This window comes from Lissotriton helveticus, chromosome 8, assembly GCF_964261635.1.
Source record: "Lissotriton helveticus chromosome 8, aLisHel1.1, whole genome shotgun sequence".
In the NCBI taxonomy this organism is placed as follows: domain Eukaryota; kingdom Metazoa; phylum Chordata; class Amphibia; order Caudata; family Salamandridae; genus Lissotriton; species Lissotriton helveticus.
Window position 1 is genome coordinate 1,397,759,170 of NC_136069.1, and position 15,704 is coordinate 1,397,774,873.

Below are 15,704 nucleotides of genomic sequence, written 5' to 3' on the forward strand. Positions count from 1 at the left end.
ATCTACCAATGCTTACCCAGGAAAAAGGCCCCATATAATAACAATCCACACTCAAACCAGCACCTGCTTCAAGCGACAACCAATAAGTACATGCTTGCCCACCCGATGCACCTGTGCCCAACAAACCGGCCACCTTAAATGAAAAAAAACATACCCACTGACCCGTCCGTACCCCAGGGGCTACATCCGGCCTAAAGCCCAGAAAAAACGGGGAGGGAGGGTGGGTCAAAATACAAAACCCAGCCGGCTGTTGTGCCACTGCCACCGAAATGGTGGCCAGTGTCACAAGATGGCCGGTTAAATAGCCCTCCCGCCCAAAACCAGCCCAAGTGCAGCCCAACAAGCCTAATTGGGCTCTAGCTGCACCCCAGGCCCAAAACCCCCCGGGAGGGGCAGACCTCCCGTTGGTCGGCCGCCCCCCAAAGCCCTATTACGAATCTAGCAAGAAGTACAAGGATCAAGAACAGCGCCAAGGCGACGCACTTCCACTCAAAGATGAAACCAGAGTTGTTTTTATCGAGATCTACAAGCCTTCAGCATCCATAACGCACACAGGGTGTAAGGTCTGAGGCGGACCGTTGGCTACATGCATTCGCCTGTTCCCATCCGCTCCTTCCTAACCAGAAACCAGGCGTGCTCACAAGTACTTATGATATCATTAGGTATTTCTGCCCACATCGAATTCGAGAGTTCCAGGCAACCTAAATGTCAACAAGGAGGAATTATTTTGCTTTACAGAAGCAGCTGGTTGAACTTGCACATTTTATTAAGTTTCTGAATTACAGAAATGTTTGCGGATTTATTTTCCCATTCAGACTGAATACAGGTCCAAGGAAGTGTGCGCAGGGTTATGTTATGTTACATACATTTATAGCGTTATGTTACATAAATGTATAGCGCACACAGCTACTCATGAGTATCACGGCGCGGTGCCTGGCAGGGCGGAGACGGAATACCATCAGGAGAATAAATTTGTTTTCAGTTGCCTCCTGAACACAACTGGGTCCTGGATGGAGCGTAACACAAAAGGGAGGGCGTTCCAGGCAGTAGTTGCCTTCACGGAGGGTCAGAATGATAAGGTGGGCACTCTGGCAATGGCCGCGGGCCAGTATCGAAGTTCCAGCTGTGGCCCTGGGCTGCTTTTTTGGCAGCCTGAGAAGTTGATTTGGGCTGTGTCTGGTGTGTTCAGATGTCACCAGCGGCCCAGTGGGGCCCCGAGTGGCCTTTCTGGAGGCAGATGGGCGTCCATCACCTCCCTTTTATCGACGGGCAGAGGTGTCACTCCCTTTCTCTCGCTAGACCGGCCAATTAATGTGTGCATATTAAGCGGGGAAGGGGGCCTGAGCAGAGGCGGCCTCGCTTCCTTTCAGGTGTTAATAAAACTTCGCCGAAGCAGTATTTTCCGGAAAGGCAATATCCAAATGTGAGCCCCTTTTTTGTTTTTTTTAAGGGTGCCCGGGCAGATTTCTAATTTCAATCCAACCCTGGGTGTGTGGGCAATAAATGTAAATTGTCCACAAACTCAATAACAACTGGAAACATTAGCTCACAATAGCCACAATTTAGGTTTTAACTGAAAATATATTACTACTAGCACATGGCCATACTTGAACCCTTCCATCCCCTGATTCTCCAATATTTTAATGCTCCCTAAATAAATAGGGGCATGACCAAGTAAGCCCAGGTTCACTGTAGGTTTGCCCACTGGGTGCAGTTTGCCCTGCAATTCCAGTATTCTCCATGGAAATGGGTGCAACCAAATAAATCAAATGAGTTTTGATTATACCAGGTTCAGGATTTTAAGAATTTCCATTACTTATACAAAGAAGAGAAAGTGAAATTACATTGGACACTTGAGTGGACCACTGGCTACAGGAGCCACTGAAACCTTTGCAATTTTACATAGCTGAAAAAAAGGGTCACGGGTGTACGTGTTAGTGTATTTCACACCCTATAAACAGGCATAACATACTGCTGATGCTTTACCTCAGACTTAAGTTTTGGAGGGGGAATGGGGAACAACAAGCTGAAACTCGGTTCATGTTCAATTCTGCGTTTATTTCCCACGCAGTTGCCACCAGCATTTTGCTGATGGAAATTAGACAAACATTCCATTTTTGTGTGCCGTGCTGCACATTGCCTGAAATGGAAATATAAAACGTACAGGTACTCGCTCTCTCAGAGTGCCTGTTACTAGTGGCAAGAGCTGGTACTCTCCTATTAAAAGCACTGCACTTCCAATGTGATAGGGCTAGTGCTGTTCCTTTCTGATTAAAGAAATGCAGGTACTCGGTACCTGTGAATTTAAAGCACTAGTAGTGCAGTGTTCAATATGGTGAAAAACCACATCACATACTGCGGGTTTGTCGGCAAGATAAAAATGCGTGTATACGAGAAATATGTAGTAAGCAAACACCGTAACAACTTTTTATCACGTGTGCAGTGCTCTAATCGAGCAAATTGGTGCAAGGAATTGGGACTGAATCCAACAACACATTGTGGTACATTGAGTAGAATTAATGTTTAGGAAGGCTAAAGGCCACACAATCTGGGCAATCGTCAAACGAAGGGTCACTTGCACTACGCAGGTGGGATGAGATTAAGCTGCCAAATCTGATATTTTGTTTTATCCAGTCCCCATCCCGTTTTGATTTTATGCCTTTGCTTGCTGCAAAAAAGAATTAAAACCCTGGACGTCAAACAATCCCTTAACATTCTAGATACATCATTTTGTGATTACTCTTTAAATAACTATATAAAAACAACCACAGCAAACACGTGTCTTTACTTTTCCTGCATTGGATGGAGGTATGGGCATATTTGAGAAAGGTTACTGTAAAATAAATACAGGGCACACCAGGAAGTGCGCGTGGGATCATTGTATTTCCGGAGCCAAGGTTGGTTAGGGAGTGTGTGTGCAGTAGAAAGCCTACTGGGTTCAGACAAGACAGGAAACAACGTGAAGTAACCGTCTCATGTTCCTGAAAGAGAAATCAGCTGGGAGGCTTTGGGGCGGTAGGGTAACACTTCCTGTCCACGCTGCATGCACTGCCAATCCAGCCACTGCAGATTCGCCAGCAGGGGCGCAGCTGCCAATGGTGCAGCGGGTCCATAGGCACTGTACCGGGGGCCCGCTGGCCCTGCCTTGCACCTTTGCCACGCCACTGTCCCCCAGCAATGCCTCTCTTGCTACACATATGGATGCGCCCAGCACTGGGACCTGATCCACAACACACGCCAGCCAGCAATGCCTTGTTCAGGGCATGCACATACTAAGCTGTATCCTTCCATAACGCCCTAAATAACTCATCGTGGACGCTTTGTCTGTCGCTCCAACACTACCCGGAGCGCGTGGGTCATGCACAGGTCTGTCTGTGTCTGGCTAATCTTGGCACCCTGCACCAGCCTCATTACGACTGACAGCGGGCTGCTTAAGAGGGCACAGTCAAGGCTATGGCTCATTTCTTATGGCACACGTAGAGGTCCGCCTGCTTCATCATATCACACAATATCCCGCGTATCAAATAAGCACAGTGCTGTGCCCTGTCCGTCACGAGTAAACACAGATCTGTACCCGGTATGAACGGGTTTGTGCCCGATGCTGCAGGCCACAGTCGGATATGTGTACATCACAAGAGCGGACACGCGTACCGTGTCTGCATCATGGCACACACAGGTCTATTCTGCCTTATTCCCAAAAGAAAACACGGAGCTGGACCCAGCTCATAATGGCGAAGACAGGGCTCTCTGACATGAACACATACAGCTCACACATGTACACAGGGCACACACAACTCCGTACGAGCCAGTCATATAGCACAGACATGCGTGTAATGCAGCAGGGGTCTGACCGCGAAGTACACTTTGTGTATCCATATGGGCCTTGCACAAATAGAATAAAATGCACTTACTTACCCCACACTTGGCATCAAAACTGGCAAGAATAAAGAACGCACACAGAACTGCCCCCGCCGGGAGGCTGCTAGGGCGGAATAATACACCTGGGAGTGCGAGAAACAAGATGGTAGAGCATCTGGACCAGATCCGGCGTGGGACCGAAAAACACAGATTAGTCCAAATCTAGCTCGGCTTCATCCGGGAGCTTCCCTGGGATTGGCCGCCCCCGTACAGCGCGGCAGCCCTGGTACTCGGCGGCGGGGGCTGCACGCCCGGGGGCGCCGCTCCGAGGGCCTCTGCACCGCCGCAGCGCCGGTCGCTCCCTCCGTGCTAGGCACGTACCTGTTTCCCGGTCCCTGGGGACCCGTGGAAGGGTTACAGCCCCCGTCGCTCCTTCCTCTGCAGCTCCTGCCAGCCGCCCACCAAAGGCTCCTGTCCGCCGTCCACCTGGGGCTGCGCTTCCGCCCAATAAGCCCAGCCTCGGGTCGCCTGCGCCCGGCGTCCGCTGCTGCTGCTGCTTCCTGTATGCCTGCCTCCTCCCGCTCCCCTGGCTGCCTCGGGGCTCTGCTGCAACGCCTGCCAAGCTCCTGCCTCGCCGCCTGGCCGCAGGACTACTGATCCTCCCCCGGCTCAGCGCTCCGGCGCGCGGCCCCGCCCCGCCGGCTGCCACTCACCGGGCCCGCCCGGCTCCCTTAACCCCCGCCGCGCCGGGGCCGAGCCAAGTCTCCGTCGAGGGCCTGGCTCCAGCGGCTGCAGCTACCGTGCGGGCCGGGGAAAGTCTGCTCCTGACACAGATACATGTTATTAAACAAGCCTGGGAAACGCCGCGCGTGGCACAGATGCATGTTAAACAAGCCTTCCCGTGGAGGTGGCGAGAGAACGCCGTGCTGGCGCCAGCTCTCTAAGCACTTTCTGACCCACATGCCAGCATTTGGGGGACAGATGGGTGGACTAGGAATCAAAGAAACGGGAGGATTTCATTTCACGAAGAACTGCATTAAATTTGAAGGGGGTGTCAAGAGGGAGGGAGCTGAAATAAAGCCATATTAGCTCAAAATGGGGATCTGTCATCTCAGTCGAGAAATGTTTTCAATCCATTTCAGTTGTATGTTATGGAGCAGAGTTTATCGGTTCTCGTGTATACAGGCTTGTCATGTCAGATCCTGGGTGCATAGATGGAGAATGGATGGTGCCTTTTTTAAAAAAAATGTATTTTTTGCAGTTCTTCTCAAGTCTATTGGTGCCCTGGCTTTGGGTGGGCCGCGAGCCACCCGAATGGTGAATATGTCAGCAGTGGTTAATTTGTGAAAAAATAAATGCTGGGGCTCTGGTCAGGAGGCAGAATCCACCAGACCAATTCTCTTATTAGTGCCGCCTATAATAGAACTAACAAAGACCCTACAAGCAGATAGAGGATGAGGCATAAGGGCCAGAGCTGCATACTTTGGAGCTGGGAAATCAGGTTCAAGTCTGGTGTGGGCTCAAAATTCTGGGATTCTGGGCAAATCACTTAATCACCCCGTGCCTATGAAAAATGAAAGTGTCCTCAACTGGTGCTCATGAAAAGCTCACCTTTGGGTCAAGATCACGCTACAAGGGCCAGTGTTAACGATTAAGTGCTGGCGCTGAGCTCCATAAACCACCAGCTCAAATTAAGCACTGTCAGTGTTAGACACATAGGTAGGCGTGCCAGTTGTGAAGGATTTGTAGGTGACGCAGCTGGCTTTGAAGAAGGTGCGGGCTAGCATGAGCAGGCGACAGAGTTCCATCAAGGTGGAGATGGTGTGGTAATTTCTTTTTAGGGCCTTGATGAGACATGTTGTAACTTATAGGATACCTTTAAAGGGGGCAGTGTGGAGTTTGGGAGGCCACTGAGCAGTTTATAGCCAACATCCAGATGTAATGTCAATCATAACAGTAACAGATTCCCTCCATTCAGATCTCTCCTCCTTCTCTCCGTTAAACTTAAGCCTGCTCAGGACCATAAACTTAAAAAAAAATAATCTGAGACTGGACATTCCAGTGCAGTGTGACTTGCTAAGCGAACTATAACAATACAAAACACCATAAAAGTACCTGCAGAGCTTTTCATTGCTGCCAGCTTACTGAAAACCATAAACTGTGTGCCTATTTCTCACACTTCTTCATCCATTCCTTTGTTAAGTGCTTTGTCCCATAACATGATAACTGCATCTCAGTGGTCATCATGTATGACATGAAAACTCTTCCTGCACAGGTTCAAAACAAAGACAACATGCTTCCTACCACACAACCTACACACTGTAATATGCTTTTCATATAGGCAATCACTTTAGTGCCCCACATATGAGTTCTAATCGTTATGTAAATGTTAAATTGAACTACAATTCCGTCTGACATTGACCACCGTTATATCGCTATACCATTATATCAACCCACTACATCACCTTACAATTACCTCTTCGAGGTAAGTAAATAAAACTTTAAATCGTTCACAACTACATTGTCCCTTTCCTTTAAATTGAATTATATTGGATTTTGTTGCCTAACCCCTTTTCTTTAATTTAAGTCTGGCTGGACAATGCAGCTGTCACAACACCTTATGTAACCAATAGAAAACAGCTACTGAGAGTTCTAAAGAGAATGGTGCCTGAGCTGTGTCCACATGTTGTTTGTCTTGAGCACAGTATTCAATTCGGCAGCAATTTTGTGCTTACAGTAAAAACAAGTGCTTGCATTGCATGCTTTGCCTTCTGGGAAAGGATTATCCCTGTGATGGTTATGGTGGAAAGTCAATGAACAAGCTATAGGCCTGATCTGCATATTATGAAAATATATGATAAAGGCAGTAGGACTGACCTATTTTTTATGAAAAGTATATTTTAAAGTCATTAGGCATACCAACGTGGCTTGTTTCTACCTGTATAAATGGCTTAAGAAAAGTATTTTGTTATATGTAATTTCACAGATTACTATATTTTGCAAAGGTTTTGGTGTTGGCTATCTCAACTCACAAACCACGGGGATATATATTCACACTGTAATAATCCTTGTTAGGTCCTCTTTAGAGAGATACTATCTTGCTTTACCAACTGTAATTCTGCATGCATTTGTACTTGTATGATTGCATGCCTACTAGTTGATTTGTGGGAAAGATTACACTCAATAAGGTAGGACTTAGTTATAGTGACAAGTCTATTCTACGGATGTACGTTGCTACAACGCATGCTTTTACCACGCAGGCTGTTACAACGCAAGTTTTACAACGCAAGCCTTTACAACGCATTGCTTTGGAGGGTGCTGGATAGTGAATAGTTTAATTTACTATTCCAACTCCAGTCCCCGTGGATAGTAGGGAAGGTGTTGGATAGTAAATTAAAACTATTCCCTATCCTAGAGCGCCCCCCAGTGCAATGCGTTGTAATGGTTTTCGTTGTAAAACCTGCGTTGTAAAAGCACTGCGTGGTAAAAGTTGCGTGGTAAAGGATGTTTCCCCTATTCTACAGGGTAAACGCTTCATTGAGGGGGCAGTAGATTTAGGTGATTCTGTGACAGCAGTGTTACCACATAATTATGGGTTTACTGCAGTTGGCAAACAATTTGCCTCTTAAATTGCAAAATCAGCAGATTTCACCAAAAAGATGTTTGTTAATCAGGTGTTAATCAGGTTGTTTCTATCTCAAATGGATGAAAATTACACTGACAGGGAATGGGTCGCATAATTTGCATGTTTTGACTCATAATTTGGATAAGCCTGCCACATAGTTTGATCCTCCATACCCCATAATCCTACTAGAAAAGGCCATGTTAAAGGTCTACAGAGTGGTTTGGGGCTGGTAAATCTGTCATTATGATGAAGAAATCACTATTTCACAAGTAACCTTAAATTATCTCTGGTATTTCATGGTTCTCTATTAAATAAGGTTGTTTTTTTTACCAGTGCATTTGGTGCAATCAAAGCAAAAACATGTAATATACATACATACACCTATGTTAAATGATTGTGCGAGTTTAATGCATGAAATGCAGTGGTACAACAGCCCATATTTTCCTGGGAAACAGGAAAATATACCACAGTTTCCTGTGAAATGTGGATTTCAATCATGATGACAGTCCCCAAATTACACCACAAAGCGTTTCCTTTGGTAGAGGTACAAGGATCCCAATTTCTTCTATGTTCCTATATTTTGTATTTGCATTTTTGCCAGTATAGAGACTGCAGAAGCACAGTGTGTCCTCCCATGGGATATATTATGTGCTTCCCTCAAATAGTGGAGAGCTATGTGGAGGAAATGAGGAAAATGACTCAATAGTTTATCCTTCTGTAGCAACTACAATGTTCCGTGGTAATGTGGAATATTTCATATTATCTGCCAATAGATCAATCTATCATAAGTGAGTGATATAGGATGTTGTGGGACTAGGAGCCTCATCCTGCTGCTCCACATTGTAGTGTAGTTCCTATATTCCCAATAGGCTCTGCGCATTGGAATAATATATCCTGTAGTTTAGACGTACGACTGAGGTCGACTAGGTCTCTACCGAATATATTAAACTTAATTGTGAGTGCCAACTAGCTCAGAGGTCACTAGAAACTTTCTCGAATTCACAAGAAGGGATTAGTTTCTGACAACCACATAAACATGACAACTTTGTTTCCCAAGAATAAGAAATCAATCTCTAGAGTCGTGGAAACAATAGATAGCTATTTTACTCAGTCAATCGTGCATGCTTCGTTTCACCAGAGGTGCTGAGAAATAGAGAGATGGGCGATTTCAATAAAAAGTATTTATTGAACAGTCTTCTTTCTCAAGCATAAGAAATGTACTGCTACAATCGTAATTCTGGTCATAAAGTACAATGCATATAATACGAAAAGTATTATAAAGTAGTACTGTAAAAGCATGGTATGGTTTCTAAGCCATATAAAATAACATATAATACATAAAATACATACACTGATAAATAATGACTAAAAGTACTCAACTGGTGCTTCTAAAATACGCCTACCCCGGTGTACCTAACCTAAGTCTAGTATAAGGGAAGAAGTAAGTGAGGTGTAGCTTAAGTTTTAGTATTCTTTGCCAAGAATCTATTCCAAGAATTCTCTAAGGGTCTAATCAGCTCCGTACCTTGGTTTTAGAAAGAAGGAGGTCTTGTATCTCTCTCTCTCAGGACTCGATTTCCCAGCAACCCACAAGGGTAGCCTGGAAACACTGGAGCTGGATTTCTCTGTAAGAGAAAAGACAGCGTCTCTCAGTGCGTCAGCTGGAGGGTCTGCTTCCTTCGGCACTTGCTGCTGCAGGGCACGTCGGGCAAGTAGATAGTCGAACTGCTCCAAACCACTGTGTGTATGTCTGGGCAAATGTAGGCATATTTATACCTTGAAGGTGCCGAGTTTGATGTATGATTGGACATAATAACGTCATCAAAGACTCAGTTCTTTGAAAACTCCATGATTTCCTAGATAATTTAGTATTCAGGCAAGCGGAAGTCCCTAGCTGCTGAAGGCGGGTTTTTCTAAGAAATCGTTGTTGATTCTTGGAACTTAGTGGAAGTAGCCATGCCGTATTTGGGCTGCATAGGCTCAGTCTAAATATGGTAATGATTTCTATGCCTTTATAAGGGTCGGGTAATTTATACCTATATATGGGGATGAATCGGGAAATTTACACTAGGGTACTAGATTCCTACACAACACCCACTCCACGATATTAAGTTCAATAAAGTAAATGTATAAGCACTGAACATATCTAAGGCAAGTGTTTACAATCCCACCCAAAATACAAATTGCATTTGAAAGGTTTGTTCACATGAAATGAGTATAAACTGTATGAAAAAATAGGTCTCAACCGATATGAAACATAGTATGAGAGCATACATTCTAACATTCATGAAAGACGAAATTACGTTCATGAAATGTCTCTTCAAGGTACAGAAAAAAAATCGAGACTATCCCATAGCATAATATTTAAACTGTTTCATTTTTTAGGACAAGGCCAAATATTGTCATTAGGAAGTTTTCAAAAGAAATCTTGTTCTCTAAGAATAGTTCTACTTTAAACAGATTACTCTGTGCCAACAAGTTGTATTTTGGAAAAAGTTAAAATTTGTTAGACGGTTTGTTTTGTAAAAACGAAGGCCGAATTTCAGAGTTCAGGAAACGCTGTGTGAATTAGTCAAAAGTTATTCTCGGTGTCAGGAGAAAACATCAGATCGTCTAGGCTGGCATAGAAACCGTCTACCATAGTAGGCTTAAGTGGAACCACTTCAGTTAGCATGTCAAATGTGCATAGATGAGGATCATCGCCGTCAGCGTTTGATGCATTAGCAATGTCCGCAGTAGGTGGTACCTGTGTGCCTGTAGTATCACGTATCTCACCTTCAGTTTGACTTGCCGGTGAGACCTCAATGAATACCGTCATCAGAATGGGCAGCCGTTGGGGGCAACACAATGCATGAGTCGTTACCGGACCTAGCAAAGCGTCAACATCCGATGGCAGGACTGATGGGAGTGTAAGACATACGTCCAACACGCATTCTTCTCCACAATGCAGGCATCGCAGAACAGTAAGATGCAATTTTGCCAGATTGGTCTGAACGAAAGGAACCAAGTTGTGTTCAGATCCCTTAAACGAGCCAAGCCAAGAATCTGTGTAATTTTCTCATGATACCTCATGGCAAGGAGGGCTTCTTCCATGGTAGTCTGGGTATCGCTGGTCCCTGGACTTGCCATATCAGAGCAGAAGGAATAAAACCAGAATTCCTGCTATGAGTCCCAAGATGAGAGGCAGGCCGCCGAACACAGAGTGCACGAAATTTGGAGGACTGCTTCAAATGGTGCTAACAGTCCCGAAAAAAGTGTCTTAAATACATGTGCGATGCCACTGGTATCAGACATATTTAAGATTTGACTTAGAATTTCTGCAAAATGCACTGGGCAGTTTGTTGATAATAATGCATGTATCTCTGCAGAAGTCCTTGCAACTTGCAGATCATACGTTTCTCTAGATGAGGTCAGTGGCACATTTTTTTGTAAAAGAATGACTTTCATTCTGCTTAAAGTATCAATTCGTATAGAAGAGCTTTTCAGTGAAGGCCATAACGCCGTCTCCCTTTCTGTCTTATTTTTTGAATACAATACTTGCATACAACAAGTGACCCTGGATGACACACTAACTAGATACGCTCTTCCTGGCAACATGCCACAACAGCTGTGGTCATTGAGCATAACGTAGCTGCGATTGGATAGCTGCCTGAAAATTGGTTCTATCACTGTGGAGGGTGAACTGTGCAGGTGGCAAGAGAGGTTATTTGCAGAACCTTTGCAGGCTCCGTGTAAATTAATACCTTGGCACAAAAGTGTACCACTTAGTGAGTTCTTACAATTTTTACCACTAAGGAATACCTCCTTTCCCCATTCCAACATTTGTGCGTGTAGGGTAAATTCCAGGTTGACTTAATGTATTCTTTACCCAACCTTTCATACAGGCCCGCTGGTATATGCTGTAGACAATACTCTAATTGGAAAATCGTCACTGGTATCGTGATGGTGCCATGTATTATCCATTCAATGACAGGCTTCTCAGAAACTGTCAATGGTAATCTTTCCAGTTTCTCAATGTTCAGCACCATATAGTCTGCTCCTCTTTGTGCCAAAGAGATTTGTTTATCTGTATGGTTAAAGACAGTAAATAATGATGTGGTATTGATTAGACGCCATGGCACGTAACCTGAACGGAGATTTTGTAATGTCCAGCCTAGCAGCATTATAGAATGTAATTGAGACTGGCCATGTTGTAACATTAGCAAGTCTTGCTCTATTATGTCAATTGCAGATGATACGATGCTGTCCAAAGAATAAATTCTGGAGGACAGTGTCGTTAACCCATTGTCCACTACAGAGAGGCTTTTCTCTAAATTAATACGATCAATTTCTCGTACTCTTTCTGCAGTTTCCATTTGCGTTATTTTCCATGTTTCATTGTAAGCAGCGTATATACTGGCATATATGAAACGTTTTTGACGTGGTTTGCGAGGCCCCATGAAGAAATCTCGCAAATCATTGCCTTCTTTAAGTAAAGATAAGTGTTGTTTGATTTCTGGAAGTGTAGATTTATGTAGCCACTCAAGGCATAGCTTTCCTACACTATAAGTAGTTACTATCCCTGGATGTTGTCTCTGGGAATATCTTGGACCTGGCCTATTCACTGTGAACCCCTGTGTTTTGTTCAGGAATCTATCTTGAAAGTTATTCGTGTCTGTGGGCCAGATTACCCATTTTTTTCCAATCAGGATTAGTTCTGTTTTGTTTAAAAATATAGGCTACGTCTACCTCCTCTTCTATAGTGTCATTACTGTCAGATGTGGGCTTAGGTATAGACGGTTTGTTTAAATATTTTATCTTATCCAGGCAAGACAAGACATTTGTTGAATAGTGTCATTTAAAAACATTATTTGTTCTGGGATGATGCAGGCTCTGAATAAGGCTTCTAAACCTTCACCTGCCAATCTTTTGTGCCCCAGACAGTTTTTGTCTCAATTCTGTCTTTCCAAAAGTCAAACCCTAATGTAGACAGTTGAGCATAAAAGTTTGCAGAATAAATTTGTTTAGTATTGGTCAACATTGCTTTCATTCCTGTCTTATTTATATTTTAAAAATAAAACGTTTCTGGATTTGTAACATTAAACCCTGAGAAGTACGGAAATTTTTCATAAAATGTTTTTGAGCTACCCCTTGGTGGCGTTGGACAATGTTCCCATTGATTATAAGTAAAAACATTTCTAGGGTTTGCAGATTTGTGAAAATAATGGTGACCATAATGATTAAAACAATACATTTGTTCAGAATCTGATGAACCTTCTAGGTAAATGTATTGGACTTGTAAAGCGCACGGCTGCCCGTAAGCGTCCCGGCGCTTGCTTAGGGAACCCGTCCTGGTATTCCCCTGTGAGAAACCCCGGCAGGGTGTCCACAAGGTGAAAGCCAGGCATCCCGCCGCGAGGGGCCGTAGTGGAGATTAAGCAAGCTATTGCCCAGAGTCGCAGAGTGTGACCCCGTGAGTTGAGTAGGCACCAGAGCGAGAATTGTCGAGTCCGTGGAATTTTGAGCCCGAGACCCACCGAGGCGGGGAATCGAACCCTGGTCCACGGTCGATCTCAGCTTCCGGGTCTGCCGCCTCTAACCACTGAGCCACGCTTCTCCATGCATCTCTAGGTATTCATGTTCTGTAAATGTAGCTGACATTTCTAAGTCTGTCATTATGTTAACAGTTTCAAAGTCCCAATCATCAGAAAATGTTCTGGGTGCGACAAAGTCACTTAAAGAAGCCTTAAACTGGTGTGGAATCTTCAGCAGTTCCACCGGGCCATAAATGTCATAATCAGTTCTGTCCCATGCTATACCTCCAGGTATAGGAACGGCTGTGATGTTTACTGATGACAGGTCTCTTCTTTCACGATTTGATTTTCTTACTTGCTGTGTCCATTGTACTGTATTTTCCATCTATCATCCTTCCCAAACTTAACACCAGTGTGAGCCAGAGCTGGAGGAAAAGTACAACTAACACAATCCAAAATTCAACACATGGTGAAACCAGATATGTTTTTTCAAGTTGATGAAAGAGTTCTGTTATTTTTTCTTTGAAAGTTTTATTTGCTGGCGTATTTTCAGGTTCACTGGGATCCTCAGAAAATGTATCAAAGTTGATAAAAAAGCCAGAGGCAGTTCTGTCAATTGTTGGAATGGCACCCGGATTACTGGAAATCGCTGGAGCTGTTTCTTCTTTTGCCATGTTGGTATAGTCAGATGGTATATCATTGTAGACAGGTGTTTCTTGACGAACTGTTATTTGGGTATCCAGGGGCACAAGTTCCACGGCTTTGTTGCATAGTACTTTTTTTCTTGCTGCATGTTTATCAAAGGTGATAAGTCTTTCAGTTTGAACCTCTTGGATTGTAGCCAGTTTTGGTTGTCTGCTACTTCTTGGGAGTCCACTGGGCCTACTACTTATTATTGGCCAAATGATGTGGTTTGACCAGGTCGATGGCCACAACTCTGTTCTCCCTTTTACCAGCAAGGGGCGGTAGTAATACTGATCTTGTTCCGTGGATAGCTAAGACAGGTACTGCTTTTCTGTAATAAGGCCCAAATTCTTTCTTTACCGCGATCTTTTCCCTGACTAGATCCCCAATCTTTGGAATCCAGACAGGTCTTGCTGGGACAGGTGGTTTTTCTTCAGTGGTCGTTTGTTTCTGTATTGTGTCACTCAGACTTCTTCTTGTTTCATTTAAGTCCTGTAAAACAGCCAAACGATCTTTGACATCAAAGGGTTTTTGTTCCACCACTGAAGTTTGACAATCGAGGTCTTTGATTATCATTCTAGTACCAAACAGTAATTCACATGGAGTGATTCCACCCAGAGAATTTCTTGGCAGATTATTAAGACTACGTTGGACACTTATTAGATGTTTGACCCACCCATCACCCGAACCTAATACCTTAGCTGTTATGGATTGCTTTATGTCACGTTTTTTTCTTTTCACTACCGCATTACCCTCAGGATGGAAGGGACTAGAATACCACAATGCAACGCCCAAGCTAGCCATGGCCTCTTTGTAAGCTCGAGAGCTAAACGCAGGACCCTGGTCAGAGTGTAGCGTGCCGATTGCGTATGTGCCGATAAAGACTCGCAGATCCTTTATATACAGTTCTGGCATCAGCCGAGCGCTGGGTAAACATCCAAATAAATCTTGTGCAGGAATCCACTGCGACCATGATATATTTATAGTTACCATCCCTTTGTAAGGGACCACAGTGGTCCAGATAAACACATGCTAGTGGTTTATCTGAAATCAGGAGGGGCGTCTGTGCAGGTCGTTTCACTGTTGAAACTTTTATTTTTTGGCAGATTTCACATTCTAGAACATAGTTTCTAGTTTGTTTCCTCATGCGCGGCCACCAATATCTTTGTTTTAATAATGATACTGTGGCAGAAACTCCTGTGTGTGCAGATGCCAGTCCTTCGTGTGCTGCTAAGATCAGTCCTAACCTATGTTCCATGTTTGGAATTGCCCTATCCCCCACTCCAGGGATTCGAGCAAAAGCAACATTATTTGCATCATAAATATATGAGTACTTTACTGGAAAGCCTTTTGGGAGTGTCTTACCACTGTCTTTACCTGAAGCAGTGACAGCTTGCATTATTTCGCTGTCTATTTTTGTTTTCGACCGAGTGATTGCAGCTACGGAAGCCGTTTGCACAGCTGCCTTCGCGGCTTCATCAGCCAATGAATTCCCTGCAACGTGAACGCCATCACGCTGATGACTCAGTGTATGTATCACGTGAGTCTTTTGTAGTTCTTTCTGCAAAAGAACTACTTGTTTCCAAAGCATTTTATGCTTGATTGTGCCACCTTTTGCGTCTTTGAAACCGTTTTGAACCCAGTTCTGCAGATATTCATTGAAAGACTGGACGCAGTAATACGAATCGCACACTATGATTGTGGGGATTTCGCGATCGGTATTTTCAAGCGCCATCTTGAAAGCCTGTAGTTCAGCTCGCTGAGCTGTACAGTCTCGGAGTGATTGAGTTTTAGTGACCATAGGTCGAAATTTACCTTCGCGCCAGCGACCTTTAACAATCGCGCACGCAGCACTATAGGCTTGTTTACCCCCAATTGCGGGCTGTGCTGATCCGTCTGTATAGATTATACATCCGTAATGTTCTAGAGGCAGAATTTCGGTCGGCAGAGGACATTCGTGTTCGTATTGTAGGAATTCTTGTGTCTTCAAGTAGGGGTCAAAAACGTATTCAACGTCTGTTGCA

General features: G+C 44.3%; 1 protein-coding gene across 1 annotated transcript in view; it reads right to left on the reverse strand.

The window, feature by feature from the left end:
* Window positions 1-4,529, reverse strand: part of NRIP1 (nuclear receptor interacting protein 1) — a 140,683-nt gene extending 136,154 nt beyond the window's left edge. Inside the window, exon 1 of the mRNA XM_078658351.1 lies at window positions 4,240-4,529. The gene's annotated coding sequence lies outside the window, so the exon portion shown is untranslated. The remainder of the gene's footprint in view (window positions 1-4,239) is intronic.
* Between the last annotated feature and the right edge of the window lie 11,175 nt (window positions 4,530-15,704).